Source organism: Lagopus muta, chromosome 7 (assembly GCF_023343835.1).
Source record: "Lagopus muta isolate bLagMut1 chromosome 7, bLagMut1 primary, whole genome shotgun sequence".
NCBI lineage: Eukaryota > Metazoa > Chordata > Aves > Galliformes > Phasianidae > Lagopus > Lagopus muta.
In genome coordinates this window covers 34,757,097-34,768,384 of record NC_064439.1, presented here as the reverse complement: position 1 = coordinate 34,768,384, position 11,288 = coordinate 34,757,097, and the positions used below count along the sequence as shown (strand labels likewise).

At 40.7% G+C, this 11,288-nt stretch overlaps 1 protein-coding gene across 5 annotated transcripts in view; it reads left to right on the top strand.

Annotated features, from left to right (window-relative positions):
• Positions 1-305: 305 nt before the first annotated feature.
• The window catches only part of SATB1 (SATB homeobox 1), a 90,303-nt gene continuing 79,320 nt past the window's right edge, over positions 306-11,288 (top strand). For 4 of the 5 annotated variants that reach the window (XM_048950610.1, XM_048950609.1, XM_048950608.1 and 1 more), the window contains exon 1: positions 306-634. The gene's annotated coding sequence lies outside the window, so the exon portion shown is untranslated. Of the gene's footprint in view, positions 635-2,791; positions 2,997-11,288 lie in introns of those variants that run through there. The other variant, XM_048950607.1, reaches the window with a different exon arrangement.

The window sequence follows — 11,288 nt, the reverse complement described above, 5'->3', positions numbered from 1 at the left end:
TGCACACATACATGCACAAACACATACACACACACGCCCGCGCGCGCAGCCGCCGCGCTCCAGCTGCCGCCGCTTGGTCCCCGCACCCCTTCTCATCGCTGCCCCCCGCCGCGGCACACAGTAGAGAGGCGTAAAGCGCGGAGCCCCGCGGTCGCGCTGTGCCCGCCGCCCCTCCGCCCCCCCGGGGCAGCGCGCCCGTCCCCGCCCGGAGGGGCCGTGCGAGGCGGCGGCGGGGGTGGGGGGGCCGCGGGCACACGCGCAGCGATCCACGCACACGCACGAGCAGGACTGCCCCGCGCTGGTACCTGGTGCTGCCCTGGTGCGTTCCGGCCGGGCTCCTCCTGCCGAGGCAGCGCGGGAGCGGCCGTGCGTGTGCGTCTGTGCGCGTGTCTGTGTGCGCGTCTGTGCGCGTCTGTGTGTGTGTGTGTGTGTGTGCGTGTGTGTGTGTGTGTGTGTGCGAGAGCGAGCGAGAGCGAGAGAGGCTCTCCCCCCTCCCCCTCCTCCTCCTCGTTCTCCTTCCTTTAAACGCCCACTCCTGATGGGTGAAAAGACAACTTGAACTTCAGTGCAATTAACTTCGCCGGCGCCTCGGAAGCCGGAGGTGTCGCCGGCCTCGCCCGCCGCGCTCCCATGAGTGAGTCGCTCCCGCTCCTTCGGCGTCGCTCTTCGGGGACGGGGGGACGGGGGCAGCCGCAGCGGGTCCTGAAGGGGCGGGGGCCGGGCGGGGGGCGCGGGCCGGGGGGGCTTCGTGCGGCGGCGCAGCCTCCCGCAGCGGGACGCACACCTGCCGCCGCGCCGCTCCCTGCCACCGGCCCCGCTCCGCGCGCCGGCCCGCCGCCTCCGTCACGGGAGGGGGAAGCGGGGATGGGGCAGATGGAAGAAAAGGAAAAACCCGAAAAGTTTGGCAAAGTTTTTCCGCGGCCCCGCGCGCTTCTCTGCCGCTGGAAGCGGGGCCGGCGGCAGCCCCGACGGCTCGCGGTCCGGGGATGGGTTGAGGACTTCCGCGGGGCGCGGAGGGTGCGCGGGCGGCTGCGGGGAGCCGAGCCCCGAGTAGACCGGTGGAGGGACCGTCCGGAAAGCGTCCCCCCTCGCCTACCCGTGGCACGACCCGGCGCTGCTGCTGCCGCGGGGAACGGTGCCAACAGTTCGTCGCTACGCTCCGGGATTTTATTTTCATTTTTATTTATTTATTTATTTATTTATTTATTTTCCGTTTCCGAACCCGGCAGCCGAGGTTTGGCTCACATCGGCGCACTTTGGTCGCTGTCTGCGCTCGCTGCCCGGGAAGCGCTCCCGACAGGCACCTGCCTGGCTCGGAGTTTCCCTGTGCCGGGTTGCGGGCTTCTCACTCCTGGAGAAACTTCGCTAAAATGCAAGTTTGCTGAAATACTTTGCACCAGCTCCTAAGCCGAAACGAGTTGCAAATGACGAAAGCTTTCTACTGGCTTTAGTCAGTCCAACTGAGCACGGTGCTTCTGTGCACAGAATTCCCAAATTCAGGATGCAGATGCTGAAGGCGTGTGGTCAGGCAGCGCCCTGCCCTGTCCCCCTGCTCCCTGCCACCTGGGCAGCAGCAGCCCTTTACTTCTACTTCCAATTATTTCAGCACAGTGCATTCGTATATTTGTCTGCTGTAGTCTGCTGGCAAACATTAGCATTCAAGCTTACATTTTTGACAAATGTGCAGACAGGAATAGCATGAATAGGCATCTTAAATATTAACAACCTAAGCATCTGTTGTAAAACAAGTTTAATATATTTACTCTGTTTTTCTCACATTGTTAGGAAAGGTTACAATAAGTGTAAAATTTCAGCGGTAGTTAGCACAAGGAGTGCTTGGATCTTTCACTATCTCCTCAAGCATTCAACACAATCACCAGATAGAAATGTGGCAAATCAGGCACACTATTCAAAGCCAACTTAAAACAGTAACCGTAGAGTGTAAGGATGTGAATATAGGATGTTCTTTGTTGCTTGCACCTTCCTCTTAGTCTGCAGCACTATCTGTAGAATTGTAGAGTGCTCTCGTATTCCTATATGCTCTGTAATACATTTGTACATCCACTCATTTTCTAATTAATTCTCTATTTGAGATTGTTATTGGCATTGCTTCACTTTCCAAGTCAAAGCAATGGTTTGCGCAGCAGTAACACAGAGCAGGTAGCAAAATGAGCAAGCAGAAATGTAACGTGTTAACGCATAGGCATGCATCTGAACAAACAGCACGCACACATCATGAGGCAGTGGAAGAAAAATTAAGATCATGGGCTGGTGTGTTGTGCGTGCCCACTCTTGAATACAAACAGCTAGTGGAAAAGCTACAACCTACTCCCAGGAATTCCTTCGTCCCTGGAATAACATTGTTCGGAGTAGAACAAGGGCACAGAATAGCGAAGTCTCCAAGCAGAGTGTAGAGTTATTTCAGGAATCAGTGCATTCCTTCCCTTTTTCCCACAAGTTCAAATATGTAATAAATAAGTCCTTTGTATGCAAAAGAGTTTACTGGAACAAAAAATATTTAAATGGAATGCTTTTTGTGTGTACACTTTGTAAAATGAGCTGTTTCCTTTTTATATTCTTTGTTGCTAACACTTTAAATAGGAAAGTGGCTGTCTCGGTTTCTCCTCTCCTGTTATTTCAGCAGCACACACCAACCCTAACCTGCTGCACGCTCCCAGAAAGCGCTGCAAAGCCAAGCCAACCCGTAACTCACAAATGGGACGTGCTGCTCTGCCAGATAGAGGCTGTGCCACACGAGCCCAGAGCTGTCTGTGAGCAGAGCATCTCTCATTGCGCAGCGTAGGCCCTGCGGGGCAGCTGATGAGCATTTGCCCTCTGTGGCTGCGCTTCACAGCCAAGAGCGGCCCTGCCACTGCCCGGTAGCACCACAGCCTCCGTCCTGTGGGACCACTGGCACGTCCGTCCCAGCCCTCAACCTGAAAACCTCGTAACAGTGGGAAAGTCCTGAGCGAGCACTGACTCATCTTACATTTCAGGTTTGGGGGATAAAGGGGTTCAGATGCGTGCGGTTGCAGTTGAGGAGATGCCGTTTGAAGTCTGGTGTTCTTTGGAAGTGATGGCACCTTTTTATTGTCATCTATTTTTTAGTCATTTTTAAATCATTGTCAGAAAAATTCAAAGTCCTTTTTAAGGTTTCAAGTTGTACTTTGGAGGAAAAAAATCAAGGAGATTATTTTATTAATAAAATAGATTATGTTATATAGAAAAAATATATTAGAGATATATATTAAAAGTAGATTTCTGAATTAAAAATGGAAGGAATGTGACTTCTAAAATGTTAGCCGCATTTCTAGGAACTAAGCTATTTTAGCATAGACACTACTGAAGCATTTTATTGCCTTCTCGTACATAACTGCCATTGCTCTCTCTAGATATATTTAATATATATCCAATGAAGCCACAAACTTTCCTTTCACAACAGTTTAAACACATCTGGAACATTTTACTTTCTTATAATTTATGTTAATAGATGTAGAGTGTATATACAATCTTCTCAGAAATCATTGCTTTTTCCAAAGGGGAATTTTTTTACTTTCAGTCGGGGAATATATTTGTAAGAACAAAATAACTCAAAGTATGGGCAATTCTATATATCATTTTATTTTCTGTTATATTAGCTTGATTATATAAAGCTTTCATTTAGAGCAATGGGATGATGAAATTACACAGGAGTGATTGGCTTTTGTTTTTTCAAATGGTTCAAGTTGAGGGCTGCAAAAATGAATGTTTTTGGTTAAGTTTGTTGGGTATGTAATATTTTTCATAGAATTTTGACAAATTAATTTAATAGAAAAGCCACAAGCCTCTTAGCGCGAAATGCTATATTTCCAGGTAAAATGGGAGTTCTGCTTTTGCCATTATAGGCATCAGGCTTCAGTAATCTGCTCCTCTTGTGGAATGAACACTTTCTACTTAAAGCTATCATGCACCTACTGTTTATTTACGCTGCATTAAACTGACAGCACAGCAATCAGAGGAAAAATACGACTTACTTTCCTGAAGTAAACACCGGTTTATAGGTTAGTGCATGTATTTATATTCCTGTCGCCACTAAATAATGGCTGTCTCCGTTTTAATATCTACCTGTGGTGCTATCCATGGCAGCTGGCTCTTCCTTGTCTGAAACGGAGGAAAAAGAAAAGGAGGACAGGGGAAGAAAAGAAAGTTTTCTAATCATTCCTTGGGGACTATGTAGAAAAATGATTCAGTATTCCTTTCTGTGGCATTCAGAAGCCAGTTTTAAAGACACAGTATTCGGTTTTGCTGGGTGTATTTGAATTGCATCTCAAACAGTGAAAACAGAATTCCTTAACAGTGTTTGTCTATCCAAGTCACTGAAATTGTATATTCAGGCAACAGCAGATTAAGGGCAGAAGCATTTTATTAATAACTGAAAGCACATATGTGTGTGTGATGAAAAATGTTCTGCAAATCTGTCACTATGCAATCAAGTGCATTTTTTAAACTTTGGTTGTCACAAAGTTGCTACTGATACTAAAAAAAAAAAAAAAAAAAGTATATCAGTTTGATGGATAAAAAGTAACTTACAGTTCTTATTACTTATTATATTGAAATATTGCGATTTTATAAAGTCCATGTCAGTAAACACCATTGGTATTGCTTCTCATCTTGATCTAGAGACCTAAGTATCTTTAGCTGAAGTTAACTGCAGGGAGAGTAACTCTCAGTTTACAGAAGGCATCCCTAAATTTTCCATCAGAATGTTCCATTATTAGTCTCTACCCAAGATGTCCATTTTTTTTCTTTTTCAAAGAGTCTGAAAATTATTATATTAAACACTAAGTTATTTTGTATGTCACGTCTCTTATGAGTGGTACTGCTATCACAAGCTCAACAGCACCTGACCACAATTTGTAGTTCATACTTCAAAAAGGATGTGCTGTAATGATCCCCGCTGAAATGTAGGTGTTTTCAAATGCTTGCCGTCCTGTGGCATCTCAGCTTACCACAGTTATCACCAACACTTTGTTACTTAATTGATATCTATTTGCTGTTTTACAAATGTTGACTTTCTAATGGCTCCTGTACTGCATGCTCTCAATAAGTATAAATTTTGAGATTCATTTCACAGGGAATTGCCAGTCCTGACATTGCTCATTGCTCTGATCTGGTTCTTGTGCTTTATACCAGCTGTAATCTGTGTAATATAGTAGGAGTAGCATAGCAGTAGTGGAGTACGGCTGTAGAGCAGTTACATACCTCAGGCACTGTCTGAGTTGTAAATATACTCTCTTAAACTTGCTGGTCCTGACTTTCCTCTCAAGCATACTAGAGGATCTTTGCAGAGGTCTGTAGACCTCTGTTTTGACAGTTCTGATATGGGATCAAGCATTAGGTGCTCAGATGGGCTGAGGGACTTAGTGACATACTATGTAGCATTCACGCCAAGGTCCCCTTTTTGCTCTTTATTAGGAATACCAAAATAACCACAGCTTCTTCTGAGACAGGTTTTCCAGTGAGATTGTAGGCATGAGAGTATGACAAGGTTGGCATGGGCCGTATGAAGGCGTCTCACAGGAGTGTGGGCATGCAGCTGGCCTTGAGCTGTGTTAAAGCACTATTGGAAATGCTTCTCCCCAGCTGTAGGTTTGCAAGTGTTTAGCCCCTGCTCTCTCCTGCTTTTCTGTTATGAACTGCAAGCTGATAAACAGATGAATCTGCTCATCTGCAGGTAGACCTCAGTCACCTGAACTGCACCTGGGAGCGAAGCTTCATGATGGGCCCCATCTATCAGCCGTGTTGGCCTTGCATAACTCCCAGCCACTATCTGCTCTATCTCTTTCCCTTGGCACATTATGACATGATATGACCTGAGGAGATGAGGGAGGTGCTTTAAACCTAGAATGCACCTCATCTTCCCAGGATCCTGCTCTGACAGGATTTATTTGGCCAGCAGCAATCATTTGTGTGTCATTCCACTTGCTGCTCCATGTAAGAAGTGGTGGTGCACTGGGATCTTGTATACCCAGAGGACTGTCCCCTGACCTTTTCTGGTGCCTGGGGTCCTGGTTTCAGTTCTGGCGCTGACAAGATGTATGGTTTCAGGTAAAGCACAAACTGCAGCATGTTTAAAATCCTCAATGTCACGAGCCCATGGAGTGCCAAAGCACTCAACTTCACGCAGAATAAGGGAAAGCTGCAGTATGATCTCTCTCAGAGGCCTTAATATGCCTTTGGTTTATTTACCTATCTGTAAGATTAACAATACACCTTTCATTGAGCACTAAAGGATTAATTAATTCTTTATATTTGTAAATCAGTCCCAGAATGGAAAACATGGTAAATGTGCAAAGAATTGCTGCTCCGAACTCCAACCCACATGCAAAGGTACAACAGAGATATTTCCTTTTCAGTAACTGCACTTAGAATACATCTGTTTGTAACAGCCAAGTAACTAAAAAAATTTGCAAAGAGCAGAATAAAAATTCTAAATATCATACATACCCCATATTCTCAATTTTAATGCAGCAAATAAAAGACAGAAAAGGAGAGAAGAGAGAGTGAGAGTGTGTGTGCACAAACTCACAGAGAAGCCAAAGGCAGATAAAAGAACTGAGGAGAAATTTTAGAGTGAGTTTTAAAATGTTTATAATCAAAGATTAAATTAACATTTTTGTAGAGATCTGTATTAGAAAGACTTTAAATCATTAATGCTTTTCATCATAGGTGGGCTTCCTTGATAAATGTAAAGTTTCAAGAATAATTAGAGGCACCTTAAAAGTTTTAAAATGACAGTCTTAACTCCTAAGAAGTCAATGTAATATAATAATACTGTATGCTTTTTAGTGTTATTTCTGCACTAGACATTTAATTACAGTCTTTGTGAGACATGTTATCTGTATAGTAACCAGTGCATAAAAAGAATGATATATATACTTCTACATACAAGCTCTTGCTTGCCAGCTTTCTTTTTAAGATTATAGATTAAGATCTCCAATCCAGAATGTTCATGTCTTCAATCAGAACAATTTTAGACAACTTTCAAGAGGAATGGGACATCCATTGTAATAATATTTCTTCTCTAGTTAGCTTTATTTTTACAGTAATACATGAACTGTTGTTTAGCAAGGGTGTTTTTTTTTTTTTTTTTCTGTGCAAGAGCCCAAAGTCATCATTTCACTTGTTCAAAGGATAGACTATACAACAACAAATGAAAAAGCACGTTTAACTTGCTTATTGAGACGTAAGATTAAAAAAATGTAAGAGTAGTTTGGTAGGTTTTTCATATATACAATTTAGTGTTTGGAGGAAGTTTTGAGCTTGCTTTTCCTATGTCAGTTGTTGAATATTATCTGTAATACATTGTGGGTAAGGTAAATTTAAGAGGGTTCTTACTTTGTCCACACATAGCTGTGGAATAGTGAATGTGTTTGCTAGGAAGATCAGTTACATGAGAGTTTGCCACGTGATATATTTTCAGATTCTGGTAATTGTACAGCATGTGGAAGATGTTCCTCCACACACTGAGCTGCCCATAATTCCCCTGTTCTACAATGAAGTTGTTTGCAGGACCAGGCAGAATGGGATCTGCATCTAACCATTTCAGAGCAGAGCTTCCCCTAATTTCAGTACCCATAAGAAAAACTCATCATAAATAATAAATAAATAAATAAATAAACAATAAACCAAAATCAATCTTTGTCCCATTGACTGCATAGTATTGATTTCCTTTTTCACTTGACTTGCTGAATGCTGTAATCCTTTTGGCCATTTCATTATCTTTTTAGTTAAAGAATAGAATCATTTTATAATTATATTTTTGTATTTGAAACTTGTGATTTCACAACTTTATTTGGATTGCATGTCCTATGAGAAACTGACTTCTACATTACCAATTAAAATGACTATTAGGATACCCATAGGTGCAGTTATTATTTTCTAAGGATTCCAGAAGAATTTCCTAGATACTATGCAGGAAAATTGAACTACTGGAACTTTTCTATTTGTGTGGCATGAAGAAAAATATGCCTTAAGATGCATTATACTGTCTGATAAATTGCATTTCCAAGCAGTATTTCATATAGGTTCTGTCTCTTTAAAAATGCAGTCTCCTCTATTTGCCCTATTAATTGTTGATATGTTGCCATCCACGAGACAAAAATTAGAGCTGTAATTAAATAATCATGTGATGCTCCTTAGTGCCAGTGAGAGCAAACTCATTTTTCCAGGCCCTGATGGTCACTGATTATTGTATTACTACTGGCTTGCTTTATTTTTTTTTAATGGCTCTGTATTGCTGGGTTACCTAACCACTGCCCTTCTTTGCAAAATTAAAGGAATTGAAGAACATTAAGTTACTCAATTGGCCAGTGGTCTACGGGGGCAAAAAGTAGACTTACCTCCTCTGCTTTATGGTCACTCCATTGGTTCTACTGGGAGCGCTACATCAGTGGTGTGGTTGTGTGCCATTTAATTTACACTGGTGTTTTGGCTGGGATGGATGCATATAGGGAATGCCAGGAGAATTACAAAAGAAGCAGGGTATTAAAATTCAGAAATGATTAAAATTGAAATAAAAGGATGCTGCTTCTTTGCCAGTACTCTGGCAGTCATAATGACACATAGAGATTAGTTTCCACCTTCATCTTTTCCTTCTTTCTCATTTCCTCTTGTTTATTGTTGACACATTTTCCTTATGTCTCTGCTTCTCAGCGTTTTTTTTTCACTGTTACATATTCCTACTTTTTCTCTTTCCTTAAGCATGGAGAAGCTTACTTAACCTTATTATAACAATAACAGAATAGGTTATTAATATTTAATATGCACATGATTAAAATTTCTCTCTTAAACATAGGTCAGCTCTATTATTAACTGACATGTTATTTTTCATTAAAAAAATTTTTATTCTGCCCTTACGGTTTCTCAAACACCCTTTACTTTGGTGGTGATTTAACACATAATGTTTAGAAAACTGTGTTAGGCTAGTGAAAAAAAAGAACTTACCAGTCATGGATAATCAATTATGCATGAATTCAGATATAACAGATGGAAAGTGGTGAGTTAAAGTTTCTCTTTAGCTTCATGATTTTTTTGTTTTGTTTTTGTGACACCTGTCTCTTATGTATAGATAAACATCTAACATAGCATACTGCTTTTCTTGCATCTTTTTGTTTCTGTTTTTTGTTTCTGGGGTTTGCATTTCTTTTTTATTGTTGTTGCTTCTTTTTGTTTCTGCCAACGTGGCATAAACTCATTTTTCCTTGTTTCTAACTTAATATTTTTAATTTGTTTGTCTGCTAGCATTTCTGTACCACCTTTCTTTTGTAGGGGTAAATTATCCTATGATGAAGTTGGCGTTTAAACTTCTCATAATCTACACAGTGTCATTTAACCTTAAAATTGTGTCATCAAGATATGTCAAATTGTATGAGTTCACTTTTGCCTTCAGCTGCCCATGGCCTATAGTGTTATGACATGAAAGCAACAGGGTAGACTATGGCTGTGCATATGTATTCATATATGCATATGCACACATTCTTGTGATTGTGATACTTATATAGGCGTTCCCTCTGAAGGCATTAATTAAATTTCTTTCAATCCTTTGACAATGAAACAGATTGCTTTACTGCTTTTTATTAAAAACTTCAATACAGACTGGGCATGGTATTTGTTTTGGTCGTGGAAAGATTTTCACAGAACTAAATCAAGCAAAAGAGAGTAACCCTGTGCTACTTGCCCACAGCAACAACCAATTGATATTAAGTTAAATATTTATTTTTTTATCTCTTCTTTTTTCCTTTTACTTCTAAAGTACTTCTAAAGGTACTTCTAAAAGAGCTCAATGCACACACATAGATGTGAGCTGATAGTTCCTTTTTTTTTTTTTTTATGTAGTTGATTCTTGTTGGCATTCTGGTGAATTCTTTTATTTGAAGGTGTTCCGTGTTTCAGAAATATTTGAGTAAGTTGATTTGAACGTTACTTTTCTGTGACTGTAAAAATTTGGAGCATTTTTTCATGTGTGTCCAACCACATTTGAAGCTGCACATTTTTAGATATCATGCAGAGATGTTTTCTACCGGTATAACAATGAAAGAAAACTGAGTCGCGAGAATGCACCCCGTATTTTTCATGAACAGAATATAGGAAAGCTTCCCATGAGCATGTTACCTACATTTTTGAAGGAAAAATGATAGTGTGTGAATGAGATTGTAATACAACTCGCAGGAAAAAAATGACACAGAAAATATCCTTAGAAAATGAACATGGACACTGTGAAAATAATTGACTTCATTGAAGCTGGAGCTCTGCTAAGAACCCTCATGTCCATGCTTCAGTTTTCCCACTCATTTCTTACTTGGATATTCTTACATCAATATAAAATGCAAACACTGCCATTTAGAGACATTTTTTTTTTTACACTAAGACATTTCTTTCAAATACTTGCATGAGCATAAATAAACCATCATGAATACTATCCTCATTTTCCCCTAAAAATGCCACATTCCGTTGGGTTCTGAAATGCTCTTGCCCATTGTGGCCAATTTCCATTGTAGACTCCACACAGGAAATTTAGAAATATAGTTGGTTTATAAAACAAATACATTAAATATTGGAGCATGTTTTTATTATAGTTTCTCTCTCCTCTCTCTTTTTTTTTTTTTTTTTTTTTTTTAAATCATTTAAAATCAGTGCAAGTATTTTGAATAAGGTACTTGAAGTAACATTTTAAAGTGACTTGTTTTTGCCTTATGTTGTTTGCATTTAAACTAAGCATACTCTGACACATGTATAGGTGACCTTTATCTTAGTGACACTGCATATGCTAAACATTTTTTATTTTAGCGCCTGGATATTAACAGATACCTTGTTCCTTAAAAGAACTGTGAACATAGCAGCTAATTGTTCCCGAAAAGAACTGTGAAAAACTCATTCATTTTGTCTTCCTTATTGCGGAATCTTCTGAGTTTGAAATTGGAGCAAGTCCTAGAAGAAAAAGTGAATTCGGCCAAAACCACCAACTTTCAATTTGTTTTACACCAAAACCACACATTTTGCATGTATTTTATGTACAGTGAATATTGACTCCTGTCAAGTTTGGCCATAATTAGATGCAGTTTTACTTAAGAGGTTTTGAACCTTAAAAAAAGTCTAGAAGAACCTGGGCAGAGTTCTGAGTTAACAATGAAACTGGAAATAGGACATTTCATGTGGTTTTGGGTTTCATAATGAAAGTTTGACATAGTTCAAATCATCAATCAGTTCTAACCATTTCCTTAGATTTAAACTCTTCCATATTTTTTTTT